Raw genomic sequence first — 19876 nt, 5'->3', positions numbered from 1 at the left:
TGGTGACTTTCTTTCCACCTTTAAGGATGCAAGGAAAAAAATATCTTCTCCGTGAGAGTTTAGAACCCCTTTACTCAAAAATAATTTTTTTTGCTCTGATCCTATATTAGGAACAGAGCTTAATCACTTTGCATTTTACCTTTTTGCTTCTGTATTTTGTTTCTCCAAGTTAAATGTGATTATCAGCAAGAATAAGAGCCATATTTCGGCCATCGTATCCCAGGAAATGAGCTCAGTGACTGACACAGCAGTCATAGCTTTAAAATATATGTAAAAACTTAGATATTTATATCCTTATAGTTAGAAACAAGAAGAGGCACAGTTAATATTTTGAGAATAGGAAATGTTTACTTCTTTCTTCAGCTACAAATGGCTTCCATGATTTATTTGTCAAATTAGATATTTTTTTCTTTTTAAATTACAGTTGACATACAATATTATATTAGTTGCAGGTGTATAACCCAGTAATTAGAAATTTATATAACGTATAAAGTGATCACCCCAATAAATCTGTACCCATCTGACATCAATAAATTGTTATTACAATATTATTGACTATATCCCCTATGCTGTATTTAACATCCCCAAGACTATTCTGTAACTACCAAATAGTATTTCTTAATCCCTTCACATTTTTAGCCATCCTCCCAATACCCCTCCCATCTGGCAACAATCAAAATATTCTCTGTATCTGAGTCTGTCTCAGTTCTGCTTATTCTATATTTTGTTTTTTTAGGTTCCATATATCAGTGAAATCATATGGTATTTGTCTTTCTCTGATTTATTTCATTCAGCACAATACCCTCTAGTTCCATTTATGTTATTGTAGATGACAAGATTTCATTCCATTTTATGGTGAATCTAATTCCATTGTACATATGCATATCTTCCTTATCTGGTCATTTATTGATAGATACTTAGGTTGCTTCCATATCTTGGCTATTATCAATAATGCTGTAATGAACATATATATTGCATGCATTTTTTTGACTTAGTATTTTGGATTTCTTTGTATAAGTATGCAGAAGTGGATTTGCTGGGTCTATCTTTGTCTCTTGTTTGAACTTTTGTTTTAAAATCTATTTTGGTAAAAGTATTGCTACCCCAGATTGTTTCTTTCTTTTCTTTTGTTTTTATCCTTTTATTTCATTTTGTGTGTATCTTTTGGTCTAAAGTATGCCCCTTCTTGACAGCATGAGTAAAGGTCTTGTTTTGTTATTCATTCAGTCACTGAATGTCATTTGATTGGAACATTTAATCAATTTGCATTTAAAGTAATTGTTAATAGATGTGTATGTATTGCCCTTTCATATTTTTATTCATATTTTTATCTTCTTCCCTACTTCTTAAGGAAGACCCTTTAAAATTTCTTGTAATACTAGTTTATTGATGATGAATGAAGTCATTTAGCTTTTGCTTGACTGAGAAGCTCTTAATCTGTCCTTTGGTATTAAATGCTAGAGATTTGCTAGGCAGAGTAATCTTGGTTATAGGTCCTTGCTTTTCATCACTTTGAGTATTTCTTGCCAGTCTCTTCTGGCTGTAAAGCTTTGTTGAGAAATCAGCTGACTGTCTTATGAGAGCTCCCTTTCAGGTAAGTAATTGCTTTCCTCTTGCTACTTTTAAGATTTGCTCTTTGTTTTTAACCTTTGGCATTTTAATTATGATGTGTCGTAGTGTGGACTTCTTTAGGTTTATCTTGTTTGGGACACTGTGCTTCCTAGACTTGTTCATCTTTTTTCTTCACCAAGTTAAGTGGGTTTTCAGTTATTATTTCTTCAAATAGATTCTCAGTCCCTTGTGCTCTCTCTTCTCCTTCTGGTATCACTATGATGCAAGTATTGTAATGCTTGATATTGTCTCAGATGTCCCTTAAGTTATCTTCATTTAAAAAAATTCTGTTCCAATTAGGTGGTTTCTGCCTCTTATCTTCCATATTGTTATTTAAAAAATCGTTTATTGTTATTCTATTGCAGTTGTCCCAATTTTCCCCCTTTGCCCTCCTCCACACTGCCCACCACCTGCTCCCACAGTCAATCCCCACACTGTCATCCATATCTGTGGGTCATTGGTATATCTTCTTTGTCTAGTCCATTCCCTGTCTTTACACCATTATCCCTCTGCCCCCACTCTGATTGCTGTCAATCTGTTCCATGTTTCCATACCTCTGGTTCTATTTTGCTCATTAGTTTATTGCTCATTAGTTTATTAGTTCATTAGGTACCTCTTATAGGTGAGATCAGATGGTATTTGTCTTTCACTGACTAGTTGATTTCACTTGGCATAATATTCTCCAATTTCAACCATGCTCTCACAAAAGGTAAGAGTTTTTTTCCTTTCTGCTATGCAGTATTCCATTGTGTAAATATACTAGATTTTTGATTCACTCATCTACAGATGGGCTGTTTCCAGCTATTGTAAATAGTGCTGCAATGAGCATTGGGGTGCCGAAGTTTTTTTGAATTAGTGTTTCAAGATTGTTAGGTATAATCCCACCAGTGGAATTGCCAGGACAAAAGGCAGTTCCATTAAGAGTTTTTTTTAAGATTTTATTTATTTATATTTAGACAGAGGGGAAAGGAGGGAAGAAGAGAGGGAAAGAAACATCAATGTGTGGTTGCCTCTCATGCACTCTCTACTGTGGACCTGGCCCACAACCCACAATGAAAATATCACTCCTGATTTTTCACCACCAGACATAGGTGTGGGACCAGTCTGTTCCACATCACTGCCTCTCCTACCATATAAATATTACTTCTTTACCTCATTAGTTATAGGACTTCTGATCAGTTAGATTTCAGGCAGTTTTGAATGATGGTTGTCCTGTAGTTACTTAAATTGTAATACTGACATAATCGCAGGAGGATGCCACTAACAGGTACACCAATTCTACTATCTTGACCAGAATCCTTGTCTATAATTTATTATTACTTCTTTTTTAAAGATTTTATTTATTTATTTTTAGAGGGGAAGGGAAGGAGAGAAGGAGAGAAATATCAATGTATGGTTGCCTCTCATGAGTCCTCCGCCAGGAACTGGCCTGCAACCTAGGCATGTGCCCTGAATGGGAATCGAACCGCGATCATGTGGTTCGCAGACCCATGCTCTATCCACTGAGCTACACCAGCCAGGGCTATTATTACTTCTTAATGGAAGATTAAACTAAGGCTAAATGCTTAAGAACACAGATGTAAGTGGCAGAGTAATAAAAATGTACAACGCAAACATTTTGAGGAAAAACTCAGTGGCATAAATATTTTGTAAACTTACATTTAAATACATCATTATTTAGAATAAATAGGGGAAAAGACCATCAAAACTTAAGTATTGAGAAAAAAGGGAAAAGGACCCATGGATATGGACAACAGTGTGGTGATTACTGGGAGGAGGAGGATGTAAGAGGACTAAACAGCAATGAAAAAATATAATAAAAATAAAGCATAATAAAATGAAATTAAGTTAAATTAAGCATTTGGAATATGAGAATGTATTACTATTTTACTTAATCTTTAACATAAACAAACACAATTATGTGAGAATAAAGTGTTGAGGATATCAAGTACCAATTTCTACCCAGAACTAATGACTGAACGCCCTTAAAAATATATTGTACTAAAACTTATCAGATATATACACAAGTAATTCTACTTGCATATTTGTTTTCACACCTTTGAATTTTAAATATATATATTACTTTTTTAAGTATACTGAGAGCAAAGTTTATTAAAGAGATGAAACAAAATTGTTCTTCTAAAGAGACTCCTAATAGAAACACATACTTCTTTCTTAGCTGTGATCTCACATCCCCGACGATTGTAACAGTAGTTGATGTATAGTAGGATCTCAATCAATGTCAGTTAATGTATAATACCAGGGTGGGTCATACATAGAAAAAGAAAACATGTTCTTTGTTTGGTAGCTAGTGACACCCAGTGACTAGAAAACCTCTAATACACATATTCTAATCACTTTCACTAAACACCTTTTCAGCTAAAATTAGAAGTACCTTCATTATGTTCTCATTCTAGTACTTAGTGGAGATAAACTAGTTACAAGACCCTGTGAGTAAGGCAGTGTTGATTTCTATCCTGAAAATCCGAGACCAAATTGACATAAAAATTGGCCTATTTCCTCTAATAAATCAATTTGAACATTGGTTGTAGTATAATAGAACATATTTTCTGGGAGTAATTATAAATATTGTCAACAAGAGAAAAATCATGTGTTTATTGAGCTCTCTCTTGAGCTTTCAGGGCAAAGAGAATTCTTCGCTTCAGCAGGAGTGTATAAGATTTATGCGAGTTCAATAATATTAACATTTTGCAATTGGAATATTTAGAGTTTAAAAAGTCATTTATGTGGCTGAGCAAAGACCCATCATCATATGACAGTGAGTCCTCAGACCAGACAATCCATGACTCCTGGCTCCCCTATTAATGCCCATTTTGGTACCCCGTTATTGTTCAGCATAACCTTTAATTTTTTTAAATCCATATCTATCCAAGTGTTAAACTAATTTAACTATTATTATTAAGTAACACACTATGTCTTAATGTAAGTAACAATTATTCAAGAAAATCTCAGCAGGAAGCCTTTATTTTCTTGGTAGGTATAATGCATATATGATCAAGAACCCCATTCTGTGGAAAGTTTGAGAACTTCCATACAGACTATTCCAGATTTCACAAGCCCTTGACATTATGATAGGACATGATATTCTTTGAGTCACACCAATTACTGTAATTCTCCAATTAGATTTTTGTTTATTTGTTTGTTTTTAATTTAACAAAAATTTCGGAAAATTCTTTTTATATTTGTTTCTGAAGGCTATGTTGTGCTGCCTTCAACTGACTAGAAGACTCTGTGTTTAGGAGACTGATGTGAAATGTTTTCTTTGGTTGTTTTTGATAACTATTTAAATCACTTAAGTATTTGAAAATGGCATGTGGATCAATAAATAATTAAAATAATGATGATGATAATGACAAAGGAAATCTTTTGGAGAAAGTATTTCAAACTGAATCACTAAATTAGTCTTTCAACATTTCTAGGTATCAACCAGATAGGCAGACAATGGAACATACACAAATTAATATTTTGGCCAGGTGGAGAAGTTAAAAAAATCTTTTAATAGAACTGAAAGTGTAGCTATTGATTTCTTAGGAGATAGGATTGCTAAAGGCTGAATTGCTTCAATGATTAAATCACAAGCTTCAGCTCTGGCGTCTGTGTTTCCTTCAGTCAAAATCACAGTGGATATCTGTAGATCCCTAGAGCTGTTTCTCCGAGTAAACTAGTGAGACATAAATATTTCCCTGAGGGGTTTTGATCCAGTCCTAGATTAGCTGACTGAAGTTGATCATTTCAGTTTTTCTTGGAGAGATCTGTAGAAGCTAGTTATCTACTTGACTTGCCCTTCTGTATCTGAGAATTAAAATTGATAACAAGCGAAACCCCTGCATTTATTTAGTGCACTGTGGGGCAGGATGGAAATGCAGGTTCCTGATGTGTTCGACTTTTCTCTCCCTACCTTCTGAGTTAGATATTATTGCTGTTGGTGTTTGAAAATGTTATACACTAGAAAGGGAAGTTGGGTATTTAGAACTCATAATTCACCACCAATCACTCTTTAATCTCATGAGTGAATAGGCCACAATCTAAATAATATCTTATGAAATGAATTACGCACATACCAAATCCCCAAATGCCCAAACAAAGGTTGCGACAATGAAGCAATTGAGTGGAGTGGGGTGGAAGAGCAGGTAAGGTTTTAATCAAATGAGATTATTATGCAATCTCAACATGGTGATATACAAACCCAAGATACTCTTATTTTTCTCCAATCGTGCCTTCAACCATGCCTCATTTATTAACTTTTCTTTAACCCCTAATGATATCTTAGGAGATCCTACAGATGTCCCCTCACTTTGTGTTATTAAAAAGTGCATTCTAGTTTTGTGTAATTTAAAGCATCAGTTTCATCACCTTTTCTCCTCCCAATGCTGACCAAGGAGTGTTGCATTTCCAAAGTTTGACTTTTTGTCCTTCTTTCTGGATCAAATGACTCCAATGCTAGTGGTGGGCAGGAAAGCATTGAGGAAACAGGCAATAAACTTTTAACCTTATTGGGACACTTTCACTGCTGTGAATACTTCAGTGTGCACATAACGACGACCAGCTATGTCTGCCCTCGCTGGCAAGCATCAGATGCTGCCCCAAGGAGACACAGGGTCATTCTTTGGGAGCCATGAGATATTCTTTCCATCTCCAATCCCAGAAACAGGAGAGTCAATACCTCTAATTCCTCCAGCCACCTTTCCTGTCTTCCCTCTGTCTCCAAAAGCTCCGCCCCTTTTCGTGCCTTAGAGCCTCCTTATTCTCTGCAGCCAGCCTTCAGTAGCTGGGGTCAGGGGGAACCAGGGAGATTAATCAAACCCGGGCACCTTCTCTAATGCCTACTTGACTCCTGGAAGTCTGCTTCAATCTTACCACCTTAAAACATGGAAATGCAGGCTGCTCCATTGCTCCATCCCTTCTCATTGTCTATTCTAGGCACTTCTATTTTCTGCCTGATCATATAGTCCCCAGAAGATTAGTGAGCACATTTCCACCCATGAAATGCAATACTAATCTCCCTGTCTGAAAAGAGTTACTTCTCACCTGGCTGTTGGAAAGCATGACCATATATTTCATTGTCCAAACCAGGTCACTTTTGAAAACCAAAAGTACTCATGCCATAAACCAGGATTTCCTGGGGAAACTTAGTAAGGCTCCCTTTTATTTTTGTAAATATTTTTTTCTATTTCTTTTATTGTTGTTCAAGTACAGTTTTCTGCCTTTTCACCCACCCCAGCCCAACACCCCAGCCCTCCCCACCTCCCTCCTGTTTCCACCCCTCTTTGTTATTGCCCATGTGTCCTTTAAAATTGTTCCTGCAAACCCTTCACACTTTCCTCCTGAAATCCCCTCCCCTCTCCTCTCACGGGTAGAACTGGAAAGTATTATGCTAAGTGAAATAAGCCAAGCAGTGAAAGACAAATACCGTATGATCTCACCTTTAACAGGAACCTAAACAACAAAACAAACAAGGAAAATATAACCAAAGACCCTGAAATTGAGAACAGGCTGACAGGGTTTCCTCTTTGGGTGGCATAAGCCACAGTGTTCTTTCCCTAAAATATGATCAAAACTAAGGAGATCCTCCTCTTTTTTTTCACCCTGTATTCAGTTGATTTGAGGGAAGGGACTGGGCAGTGGAAGTTAGTGATGTGGGTAGCAAAATGAGTTTAACTGCAGTCAAGGTTTCTGTCTCCCAGTTACTTGTGCTTCAGTTTAGAATATTAGTTATCTGCCATCCATTTGTTCCTAGCTTTCAATCTTTCACATCAATGATAAGGTAAGAAGAAAAAAAAAAGACTAGTCAATATCAACTGAAATGTAGAAATTGAATTGTAAAAATCATATATTTCAGGAACTGCGATTCTCTTTCCTTACTGGATAATTCCCCTCAACCTATATATGTCATATAACACATTATCTCTCTTTTATTGAAAACTCAGTCGGTTTTGATTCTACATCTGTGTCTGCTGCTGTATAATTCCTCTGCTCCTTTTCATTTCAGAACTTCTCAAAATAAATGTCTATCTATGTTCAAACTTATTTTTTATTTTTCTCAACCCTCCAAGTTTTCTTTCCTCTTCTCTACTCACATTGTTCTTGTCATGACAACCAGTAGCCAAATCCAATGGTCACATTTTTTAAAATTATTGTTCAAGTAGAGTTGTCTCCATTTCCACCACTCCCCTCTGCCATCCCCCAGCCACCCCACCCATCCCCATCTCCCACCCTCGATCCTTGGCTTTGTTTATGTGTCCTTTATACTTGTTCCTTGACAACCCTTCCTCTATATTCTTCCATTATTTCCCTCCCAACTGGTTATTGTCAGTTTGTTCTTTATTTCAATGTCTCTGTTTATATTTTGCTTGCTTCTTCATTTTGTTGATTAGGCTCCACTTATATATGAGATCATATGGTATTTGTCTTTCACTGCCTGGCTTATTTCACTTAGCGCAATGATCTCCAGATCCATCCATGCTGTTGCGAAGAATAAAAGCTCCTTCTTTCTTTCTGTTGCATAGTATTCCATTGTGTAAATGTACCATGGTTTTTTGATCCATTCATTTACTGATGGGCACTTAGGTTGCTTCCAGCACTTGGCTGTTGTAAATTGTGCTGCTATGAATATTGGGGTGCATAGGTTCTTTGGCACTGGTGTTTTGGGATTCTTAGAATATAAACCCTAAATTTATACCAGCAGTGAAACTGCTGGGTCCAAAGGCAGTTCCATTTTTTCGCTTTTTGAGGAAATTCTATACTGTTTTTCACAGTGGCTATGCTAGTCTGCATTCTCACCAATAGTGCACTAGAGTTCCTGTTTTTCCACAACCTCACCAGCACTTGTTGTTTGTTTATTTGTTTATGATGGTCATTCTGACCAGTGTTAAGTGGTATCTGATTGTGGTTTTAATTTGCATCTTTCTGGTGAGTAGTGATGCTGAGCATTCTTTTATGTGACTCCAGACTTTTTGTATGTCCTCCTTGGAGATGTGTCTGTTCAGCTCCTCAGCCCATTTTTTAAATTGGATTGTCTGTCTTCCTGGAGTGGAGTCATGTGGTTTCTTTATATATTTTGGAGATTAAACCCTTGTCTGAGATATCATTTGCAAATATATTTTTCCATATGTTTGGTTACCTTTCATGTTGTTGATGTTTTTCTTTAGCCGTGAAGAAGCTTTTTATTTGGATGAAGCCCCATTTGCTTATTCTTTCCTTTATGTCCTTTGCTCTAGGAGACATATCAGTGAAAATACTGCTTTGTGGAATATCTGGGATTTTCCTGCCTATGTTTCCTCTAGGACTTTTATGGTATCACAACTTTTATTGTCTTTTACCCATCTTGAGTTTATTTTTGTGTGTGTTGTAAGTTGGTGGTTGAGTTTCATTTTTTTTGCATGTAGCTGTCCAGATATCCTGAAACCATTTGTTGAAGAGGCTATTTTTATTCCATTTTGTGCTTCTGTCCCCTTTGTTGAATATTAATTGACTATGGAGACTTGGCTTTATTTCTGGGACCTCTATTGTGTTCTATTGATTTACTGGTCTGTTTCTATGGCAGTACCAGACTCATTTGATTATCATGACCTTGTCATATAGTTTGATACAAAGTACTGTGTCCCTCAACATAATAAAGGCCACATACAAGATACCTACAGCCAACATCATACTCAAGGGGCAAAAACTAAAAGCTTCCCCACTAAGATCAGGAATAAGACAATAGTAGTCACTTTTATATCCTCATCTTGATGTCAGCAGAATTCCATAGTGCTGGCCTTCCTTTTTCAATGCATTCTTTCATTTGTGGTCTGAGACATAAACACTAGTGGTTTTCTTCTTATTTTAATTGTGATTCATTTCAAATTTCTTTGAGAACTTCTTTTTTCCCTTCTCAAATTAGAGAGTAATTCATGGCTCATTCCTGAGTTGCCTACTTTCCTTTTATATATTGTGTTATTAAGTTATATAGTTCTATAGCTCAAGATATAATCTTTATATAGGTGATTTTTGGACTCGGTCCCTCCAGACTTGAATAGTCAATGGTATTCTCAAAGCCTTCACCTTCAATCAACTTGAACATGTCATTCAAGACAGAGTTCTTGATCAATTTCTTTCTTGCTCTATATTCCTCAGATCAAGTAAATGAAACTATAGTCATCCAAACAAAAAATCTTGATTCTAATCACTTTTATCCTGGTTTATAATCAACCTATCCACTTACCTTGAATACCAGAGTTTATATACTAAAGGTTACCTTCAGTTGAATTATATATCCTGATATTTATGATCATTTTAACAAGAACAGAGTTATTTTTATAAGTAAAAAGCTCTAAACCGGGGGTGTCCAAACTTTTGGCATCTCTAGGCCACATTGGAAGAAGAAGGATTGTCTTGGGCCACACATTAAATAAATTGTAACATATAATCACAAAAGAATCTTATAATGTTTTAAGTAAATTTATGGTTTTGTTTTGGGCTGCATTCATAGCCATCCTGAGCGGCGTGCAGCCCGTGAGCCTCAGCGTGGACATCCCTGCAAGCAATTAATTTTCCTTGATGTCACAATGTGGATGACTTAATGTTCCTTGGGATGATTTTAACTTCTTATTTTCCACAAATTTCCAAGACATATTTCTGTTTTACTCTGGAGAAGAGAGCAAACACATCCTACAAGCAAAACTCCAAAACTCCCCAGAATCCAGGTTTGAGCTTGACATCTATTGAAAAGTAATAGTTAAGTCTTATTTATGCTTTATTGTCGTAGCTATACTTTATCTTATTTATGCTTATAAAAATCTCTTGAATGCTAAAAATATGTGCTTACTTAGCACTTTTATGAACATGATTAAGTATTTTCACTCTTGCTCTGATTGAAATGGAGAGGAGTGGGATAAGGGACAATGCTTTGGAAACCCAAATACATATAAGATGTGACCCAAAGGCGAGTGAGTATGTAAAAGGCACACTGTGGTTCTTGCCCAAACCCATCTTTTGCCTCTGGGTAATTTCCCATACAACTTCTGAAAAGTGTGCTTTAAAGGAAATTGACTTTATTCCAGATCTGGGGTTAGGTCAAGTGACTCAAACCTAGGGTCAATAGTATAATCTATCCTTTAGGCATAGATTTGGGAGTGGAAATATGATTTAATTTGAGCTAATGACACATGCAAAAAGATTTGCTGAGAGACTCCGGGAACATAAATTGACTATAGTCTTCTGAGAGAATTTCTAAAAGTAACCCCCTTTGTTTGTCTGTGCTTAATTAGAAGCCGGTAGCCCTGGGAGTTGATAGTGGCCATCTTTATGTTGGGTAAACCACTTAGGGTGGAGCAACATTTCCGAGAGGCAAATCAAGTTACAGGAAAAACTGGGCCCTTGATGAGATTATCCTGCTGCAGAATTAAGTCATCTCTGAGACACACCCACCTCCAATGCTTTTAGACTTGCCCTGCAGGAAAACCAATGGATACTATTTTCTTGTTTAAGCCAGTTTCAGCTATGTTTTCTGTTGTTTTAATGTGAATACCTCCTAAGAAATATAGTGAGTCAAAAGAGTGGACAGCTCTGTTTTGTTTCGTATTTCAAATACCCGAGGGAGAAAAAATTTTGCTCTTAAAAAAAAAGGTAGTAAATAAACGGAGAAAGTTGATTACTTTATGACCCCTTCAGGGTTGAAATGTTTTCACCATAGCCACAATGTTGTGTGAAAAATAAGCAGCAGAGAATCTGTGTATGCCAGTACCAACATTATTATACAATATAGTAACAGTTTTCCCCTTAGGTATTGAGATACCTTACTTTAAGTTTTGTTTGACCAATGAATGGGCTATCCAAAAAACTTACCATAAGGTGAAAGCAAAATATAATAAAAAAGATGCAGTTACCAAAAAACAAGTTGTACACAGATATTTTTAACTTTACACAGATATTTTAATAATATGATAAAAAGAATGAAATTACCAGAAGCACATCATAATCAATTTCCCCACTTTATTGGCTTGGTTTAGAGTATTTCAGGTACGTTAGCAGCAAACATTACCATTACTTACTACTGCCTTCCTCATTAACACTTCTCCTTTGGTTTGTTTGAACTTTATATTCTTTTGGGTAGGAAAACTAAATCATATTACTATTCATTTTCCCCACTATGGTGTAAATTTTAATTTTTATGTTATTCAAAACTCAAAAAAATTTTTTCAGTAAGAAAATTGATTCTTCCAATACAATTTGGGGGCTTTCAAAACTTTTATCCCTCTTTGACAGTCAAAAACCTGGACTTAGTTTGGTTGTCCTCTAAATTAATAAATCTCAGCCTCAAGGCAAAGTAAAAGGCATTAGTGAGAATAAACAAACACATGAAAACAACTTGGGTTGTTATTTCAAAATGTTTGTCTGCTGTGGATATTAAATTGTTGTAAATCAGAGGTTTCCCGAGCCATACCTTTTTTTTTCCAGTGGGTGCTTCTCCTAATCTGTGAGGTATTCAGATGTTTAAGCTAAAATATATTTTCATACATCCTCTGCAAAATGTTCCTCCATGGTCAAGGGCTCCTGATCCTATTTGGGGCTGAGTTTTTTATACTGCTGATTATCACTGTAGTTGTAAAACACACTCCACACGGTGTGGACCAATGGCTCCTCTTTGATCTTGTCTTAAAGTGAATGGAGGGAGCAGAGCTTGTCTATGTTTTACACCCTATCATTTAGCCTCCAGAGACTAACACATCAAAGTGCACACATATATGGTTAGGGAAGTTTCATATGGGAATTAGGTGAAAAAAGTTCAAGTTCTAGTCAATTGGGCCATCACTTTGAACCTGCTATGAAAGTTCAAATACATCTTTAGATACATCTGAATCAGGAGGGGCACTCCCATGGTTATTTATTTCCTCCTTTCATAACCTCAGGTTTGTTGTTTATGTTCTTTATCCTTTAAAATTTCTCTGTCTGAAATTTGACCTCATCTCCTTTAAAATGCTAACTTCTCTGACAGGTTGAACTTTTACACTTGTATCCTTTCTACGCCCTGCAGTCTCAGTGGGCATCCCCGCTTTGGGTAGGTGGGCATGCATATGTTCAGTTTTCCGTTCTCCTGGGCCCCAGTCACTTGAAAGAAGGATCAAGTAAATATTTCAATTTAATGTTTCTTTTCCCCCTTCACACTGGTGTGCTCACTGCGAGATGAACTGTTTAGAAAAGTCATTCTCAAAACACAAACTTTTTTTTAAAATAGAGAACAATTTAAGCCTCTATTGAGGAAAGAATATTCCTTCTATTAGCGAAGCTGAGTGCTGCCAGTGGGTCTGTGGTACTCTACAAGGGAGCGCTCGGGGTTTGGCATCTGCACAAAAGACCACAGTAGCTTTTAGTGATTGCTCTCTCCATCGGATGGGGAATGGAGGGAGTTCCAAATTCATTCGTGGGGTTCAGAGTCTCCTGTGATAGGAAGGGCTGGGGTTGCAAATTCTGTCACCACATCTAGGTGGGGGTTCTTTAAAGCCAAGCCAAAAGTTCACTGAATTTTAAAAATGTCTTTGTTTTTGTTTCAACTTAAAAAGGTTTTCAACCTTTGGTAAGTTATAGAATGCCAAGCTTCGTTTTATAATTTAGCAAACAGCGATCACACAAGCTTGTTCTTCAGATGTTGGAAAACTTCTAATATATCATATTTTTTGTATCTCTACCTTAATTTTTACCACATTCTTCTTGTATTATAATTACATAATTAGTCATATGTTAAGGATCTTCTTTAATACTGCAGTGTTCTGCCACGCACTGTATGGGAATAGAAGCATGTGCATACCTGTGCATTTTTCTCTTTTCCACTAGGTGGTGATAGCCTTGAAAGAAGGGCCTTATTAATTATTGTATCTTCTATAACATGCAGCTCAGTCCTTTATGCAAGATAGTTCAGAGATTAGCTTCAAGTACAGAGGATGAGAAAAGTATTTTTACAAAATTTGCAAGGCCATTACTGAAGTACATACCATAATATACTGACCTTTCTCTCAAAATGATCAGAGAATAGTTCGGATCTTTGACTCCTGTAGTCTAATCATAGACGTTGACCTTTTAACCAGGAACAGAGATTAGAGTGGCTTTTTCATCTTGCCTTGTTGGTTGTAATCAAGCTGCGGGGTCATTACTTCTGATCAATCATAATTATCTCCTCTCGGGACCTCCAGGTGAGGGTTATTTTCTTTAAAAGAAGTGCCCATAATTTTTTAGTGTGTTTGTCTCTTTTTCTTTGTCTCGTATGATATTTTCTGGACTGTGGATGCTTAATAAATGTTCAATGATAATTCTTTACTGACCTGACTGGATGGTGGGAGCTTTCACAATTTTCAAGGAAGTGTTTTAAATGTTTTGTGGTCTTTAGGATTTTTAAACAGAATTATGATGCCCTTTTCAAAGGAAGAAAGCAGAAAGTTGCTCCAATCTGAAGGCCAAGCAGTTAAAACTGATATAATTGGTCTCTTTTGACTCATTAATTACATCTAAGTAGATACAGTAGATACAGAGAGCTGAGGCTTTTGTTAAATAATTGACACATTGTTAATTCCAATTTGTAAATTTTCTAGAAATGATATTATAAAGTCCAAAGTGGCCTCCAAGGCATATAGTGGTGTGGAGAGTCAAGTAAATGCTGTAGAGGGAGCCAAACTAGGTAACTCAGAGATTCCCCACATCTTCAGTGTGAGTGTTAACGCCAATCACGATGCTTACAAGCTCATGGTGGCTTCACCATGGCTAAGAGTGCATGAAAGCATGAAAGTGGCCCTGTAAATAGCCTTATGCCACATGCACTTCCTGTTGCTGCTGTAAAAAAACTTACCAAAAATGTAATGACTAAAAACAACACAAATTTATGCTTTGATAGCTCTAGCAGCCAGAAATCCAAAACAGGTCCTACTGGGCCTAAATCAAAGTATAAGCAGAGTTGTGTTCCTTTTTGAAATATCTTAGAAAAGAAACTGTTTCCTTACTATTTCCGGTTCCTAGAGGCAGGCTACATTCCTTGGCTTATGATTCCATCTTTACAGCCAGCAGGGTAACTGCTCTGACATTTCTACTTCCCTCCTAAAAGGTCCCTGTTGTAGACACTCCGCCTGGTTTTAGGAATTGTATCTCAACCCCTTGTAGCTAAGGGCGAGGGACGACCTTTGTAATGCCAGCCGCAGGAGACAAAACCTGTCTCTGGTAGCAAATGCTGCTTCAGTTTCCTCTCCCTGCCCCCAAAGCTTGGGCGAAAGTCAATGATGGGTAAGACTCCTCACAGTGGGGGGCAACCTAAGCCAGACTCAATCACATGGGAGGCCATCATGGAAGGACTCAGGGGGCTGCAACAAAGAGCAATGGACTCTCACGGCTCCCCCCCCCCACCTTTGTCAAAGCCCTGAGTCCCCATGTTCTCTGGGAGAAGCGCTTCCTGGCTCTAATCCCCTTAAGCCTGAATACCTGTTGGGGAAAGGTGCAGCTCCTTGCCTTGCTAGAGCGTGCCCTGGGGGAAAATCTGGCATCACAAAGACTTGCTGATAAACCTGTGAAATCTGCTCTCCTAAGACTGCTTTCATTCATATGATAAGGGTATGAAATGAGTATGTCTCTCAAAGTTTCTGCAACTCTCTTTCTGACAGACACTGACTCAGACTCTGAAGCCCTCAGATATCTTGGAAATGTTATCTACTGTTTGATCCTTGCCACCCTGTATTCCTGTGTATTACAACCCAATAAAAGGCTATTGGGGGAGGCGCTCAGGGCCTTTTCCTCCTTGGAGAAACTGGCCGCTGCTGGCCTTTGTCTCCTCTGAGAAACTGGCCACAGCTCATCTCTCCTCCCTAAGCAGATCACATCATGTCTCAGCTACATTCACATTCATCTGTGGCACACGGGGGAACTCGGGAGAGAAGTTGCCCCCACAGGTCCCCTCTGATTAGATTGGGCCCACATGGATAATCCAAGATGCTCTTCCCATCTCAAGGCCCTTAATTTAATCACACTTTGCTTCTACAGATTAATTTAATTTAATCTGCAGGGGCAACGTTTCTTTTGCCACAGTAGGTAAAAATTCATACCTTTCAGGGATTAAGATGTAGACATCTTTGGTGTGGGGAGCATTATTTTATCCACCACAGGCTAAGAGTTAAATTTTAAATTATTTTAAAGGGTCTTGTTATATTCTGATGTTATTTTTAAGGTATAAGAGCAGAGTATTATTTCCATAACAAAACAATAAATTTAAAAATTGAGCAAACACGATGATTTATGTGGTAGAAAACTAGGGTTTTGATGGCCCAAGGTTTTAATAATCTCAGTGTTAAGTATTTACTGAAGATTTTCTGACCTTTAATTCCATTACCTAGATAATGAGCCTAAAATGCCTACTCATAGAATTCTTTGGAAAGCTTTTCTTTCTTCTTTTGTTTTTGACTTCTAATTTATTAACTAACAACTCAGGGAGAGATGAAATTTTACCTGTTTGTTCTCAGTCAGCACATTGATAAGTTCTTGGGTTGGTCATTAAATGCAACTTCAGAGAGCCTATGGAATGTCCTTGATATAACCCCATGCATAAGGGTGCACAGATGTTCTAATGTGTGCTCTTATCTACTAGGATAAGACGAAAAAGGAAAAAGTAACATTCTTTTTCCTTGTTGGAAAGTTCTAGCTTCATAGTCTTCATCAGGAAGAAATGTAAAGCAGTGTTTAATATAGAGAGTGTTAGATATATGATCTAACGAGATGGAGACTAAACATTGTCAAATTAATGTATTCAATTAAAAAGACTCTGTTGAAAAAGTAGAACAAGCCCTGGCTGGTGTAGCTCAGTGGATTGAGCGTGAGCTATGAACCAAAGGATCTAGGTTCGATTCCCAGTCAGGGCACATGCCTGGGTCTTGGGCCAGGTCCCCAGTGGGGGCCATGTGAGAAGCAATCACACATTGATGTTTCTCTCCCTCTCTTTCTACCTCCCTTCCCTTTTGTCTAAAAATAAATAAAATCTTAAAGAAAAAGTAGAACAAATGAGAGCCAATAGATGTTTTAGTTAGTTAATATATAGATTGTTGGTATGCCCAAAAAATAAATGAAAATTTAATTCTATGTGACAAAATATATTTAGTTTTAACCTTAAGACAGATTTGTAAGTACTTGATGTCAAAAATTATTATTTTATACCTAAATTATTCATTCTTTTAAAAAATACTCAACTGAGGATATGCTCATTGATTTTAGAGAGAGGGAAAAGGAGAGAGAGAGAGAGAAAAAAACATTGCTGTGAGAGAGCAACATCCATTGGTTGTCTCCTGTACACACCCTGACCAGGGAACAAACCAGAAACCTAGGTACATGCTCTGATGGGGATTGAACCCACCACCTTTTGCTGTAAAGAATGGCGCTCCAACCAACAGAGTCACCCAGCCAGGGATCCCTTCTTGAATTTGCTATGCAAATAAATTTATTCTATGCCTGATGCATTTAGCTGTCATTTATCTGAAGCCCTGATCTAATATTGTACTTTTATTGCCACTTGATATCAATAGTTATTACAATTTATTTGGAAATTTGTGCTGTTCAGGTAGCTACCTTAAATAATCTCTATCTAGGAATTTATTTAAAATATATTTTGGTTGGTTTTGATTTGTTAAGATAAAATAGGCTCCAGTTGGAGAAATTATATGTATTGCCATATTTCTAATTTTAATAAGATAGAAAATCATATGTTTTGGGAGATTTGATTTAGTGCTTCTTGGTGTATCATTAAATGATACATTTTCATTTTGTTAGGTCATTGGTTATATAAAAATGCTAAATTTTTAACATTGAACACATTCATGTAAATGTTCCATCAGATAGCTAATAAGGGGTAAAGAAATCATTACCTTTTCTTCTGAAAGATATCTAAACTAGTGAACTATAAAATTTTGAGTTCTTCTGAGTGTCATTTGAAGTTCTTGGGGATGCCTCTTTTGAATTCACAAATCATGAATATTTTGATATACTTCAGTAAGCAAGAAATGAGCAGTGCTTTTGCAATTGACTCATAGATATGATCCTAAGCAAGAGGGCAAGGATGAAGAGGGCAAGAATAAATAATAAATGTATTTGAAAATGAGATTTAAGATGTAGAGAGTACCAAAAATTCTCCAGTACTCTATAAAGTATCACAGTTTTATTGTTTGATGCTTTCATAAAAAAACATTTACGTATTATTTTATCCTTATTAAGTATTATTCTCTCTTAAAACAAAAAGGCTTTAGAAATATTTCTTGTTGTATGACTATGCCCAAATGGCTCTTCATTTTGCAGATCTCACGCAGAAAGCGTATTTTTCCCTAAAACTTGCCTTTCATAATATTTGTAGTGAATATAATAACTTTTTTACAGGAATTTACTTTGTTAACTTGACATTAGGGTTAAATTATTTCAATTGCAAATAACTTAAAATCAGATCAGAAGTATATTTTATGGAGTAAAATATTTCCTCTTAATTTCAGCTTTTTTTTTTAAACTTAAGTTTTCCTTTAATTTTTTTTCCTTTAAGAACTCTGAAGAATTCCATCCTCCAGAACTCTGAAGAATTCCATCCTCCCTGCTGTTGTTTCTTACATAGATTCACGTTGAATATGTATTTCCCAGCATATAGAGATGCTGACTCAGTGTAGCTGGCGACAGGTGTCTCAATGACAAAGGCAGGAGGCCTTTAAAATCTTCCGTTTGGGAGTGTAAGGATGGGTATGACATAGGCCCAAGCTGACAATCTAAAATGAAGGCTCTTGGCCTAATTGCTTTTCATTCAAAAGTTAAGAAATGCAGCTGCGTCCTCTTCACCTCCAATTCTTGCAATCTCTTTGCATGGAATGGAGAATTGCCTCCTTCATTTCTGAATTTACATTCTCTCCTTCTTTAAAGTAACTAAAGATCAATGGATTCAGTGCTATTCTGGTTCTTACTAAACTTAGCCTGGCCAAAATAATCCATTTAGTTGGAAAATAAATCTAATATAAATAGAAAGACTCTGTGTTCTTATTTATACAGGAGTGAATATCTCCTTTCCTTCCAATGACAGGCACAGAGGCTCTGCAGCACAACCTCAGGCAGAACAGAAAAAGAAAGCTGAAAGCACTCCTGTTCTCCAGAAATGACTCACAATGTTTATTCAGATGACAGGAAGAATAAATTAGCTGAAGATTTATAGGAACCCATTAACTCTTGTGCTTGAGTTGTAGGTTAATTGAACTATAAGAATATGTTCATCCATGAATTGCTCTTCGCTGTGCATGGCAAATTGTTTGGATAAACACACATACGTTAATCATTTTTAGAAATAAACATGGTTTAAGAAAAAATCGCAATGAGTTAAACATCAAGGCATAATCAATATAATTTTGTATTTCTTCACATGAATTAATTATTTACATGCTTTCTACCTGAATTTATCTATACATACATAAATCTCTTCCTAATTTGGTAAGGAAGCTTTTTTTACAATGATTTTGTACCCAGCACTCTGAATTGTTGAATAAAGCTTCTCTATAAATGAACATCATTATGACCTTAGGGCTTCTAGATGATTTGAATCTGTTTTACAATCCACACTTGGAGAGTGTAAAAGGAACCACTGATGGTCATAGGAGCAGCCTTGTCAGCTTACCACACATCCAGTGCAGCACCTCTGAATTTGACTGCTGTCAAAAACAAATCACAGGTAGATGCATGTCAATTCTGACAATGAAGCAGACTGACATGGCCCAAGACCTTCTTACTAAATTCAAAGGAAGGCATCATCAGAGCCAACTAGCTATAGCCCAACCAATAGGTTTCTTTTTGATTACAATGTGGTTAAGTGGAGGGACAGACAGGTTTAGGAATGTGTTGAAGCTACTGCTGAGGCTAGCATATAAATATACAACAAAGGAAAAAGTATCTTTATGTGGGCATTTGAAGAGTAAAATATTGGATAACCAAGGGGAAATAACTATTTAAAACAAGTTACTAGCTTCTAATGACTGACAAGCTCTTATCTTTTGAGCAGCACATTGTGTTTTATGGTACATAAAGCAAAAACCCCATTTAATTCTTAAATAGTGTTTTCAGATGGTTCTTTTTCTTTACCTCCCTCTCTCTCTGTCTTCCTTCTTTTCTTTTCTTTTTCTTTCATCTGTGGCTGTTAGATATGATATCCTAAGTGTTAAGCATTGTGATTTTTAAAAACCTGCACATGGGATTGTTTATTTAATAAGTAGCATATAGAGATTTTGAT

The sequence above is a fragment of the Sturnira hondurensis genome, unplaced genomic scaffold (assembly GCF_014824575.4).
Source record: "Sturnira hondurensis isolate 20B ecotype Veracruz unplaced genomic scaffold, ASM1482457v3 Scaffold0010428, whole genome shotgun sequence".
Taxonomy (NCBI): Eukaryota; Metazoa; Chordata; class Mammalia; order Chiroptera; family Phyllostomidae; genus Sturnira; species Sturnira hondurensis.
The sequence above is the reverse complement of the archived record's forward strand: the minus strand, read 5'-3'. Positions refer to the sequence as shown.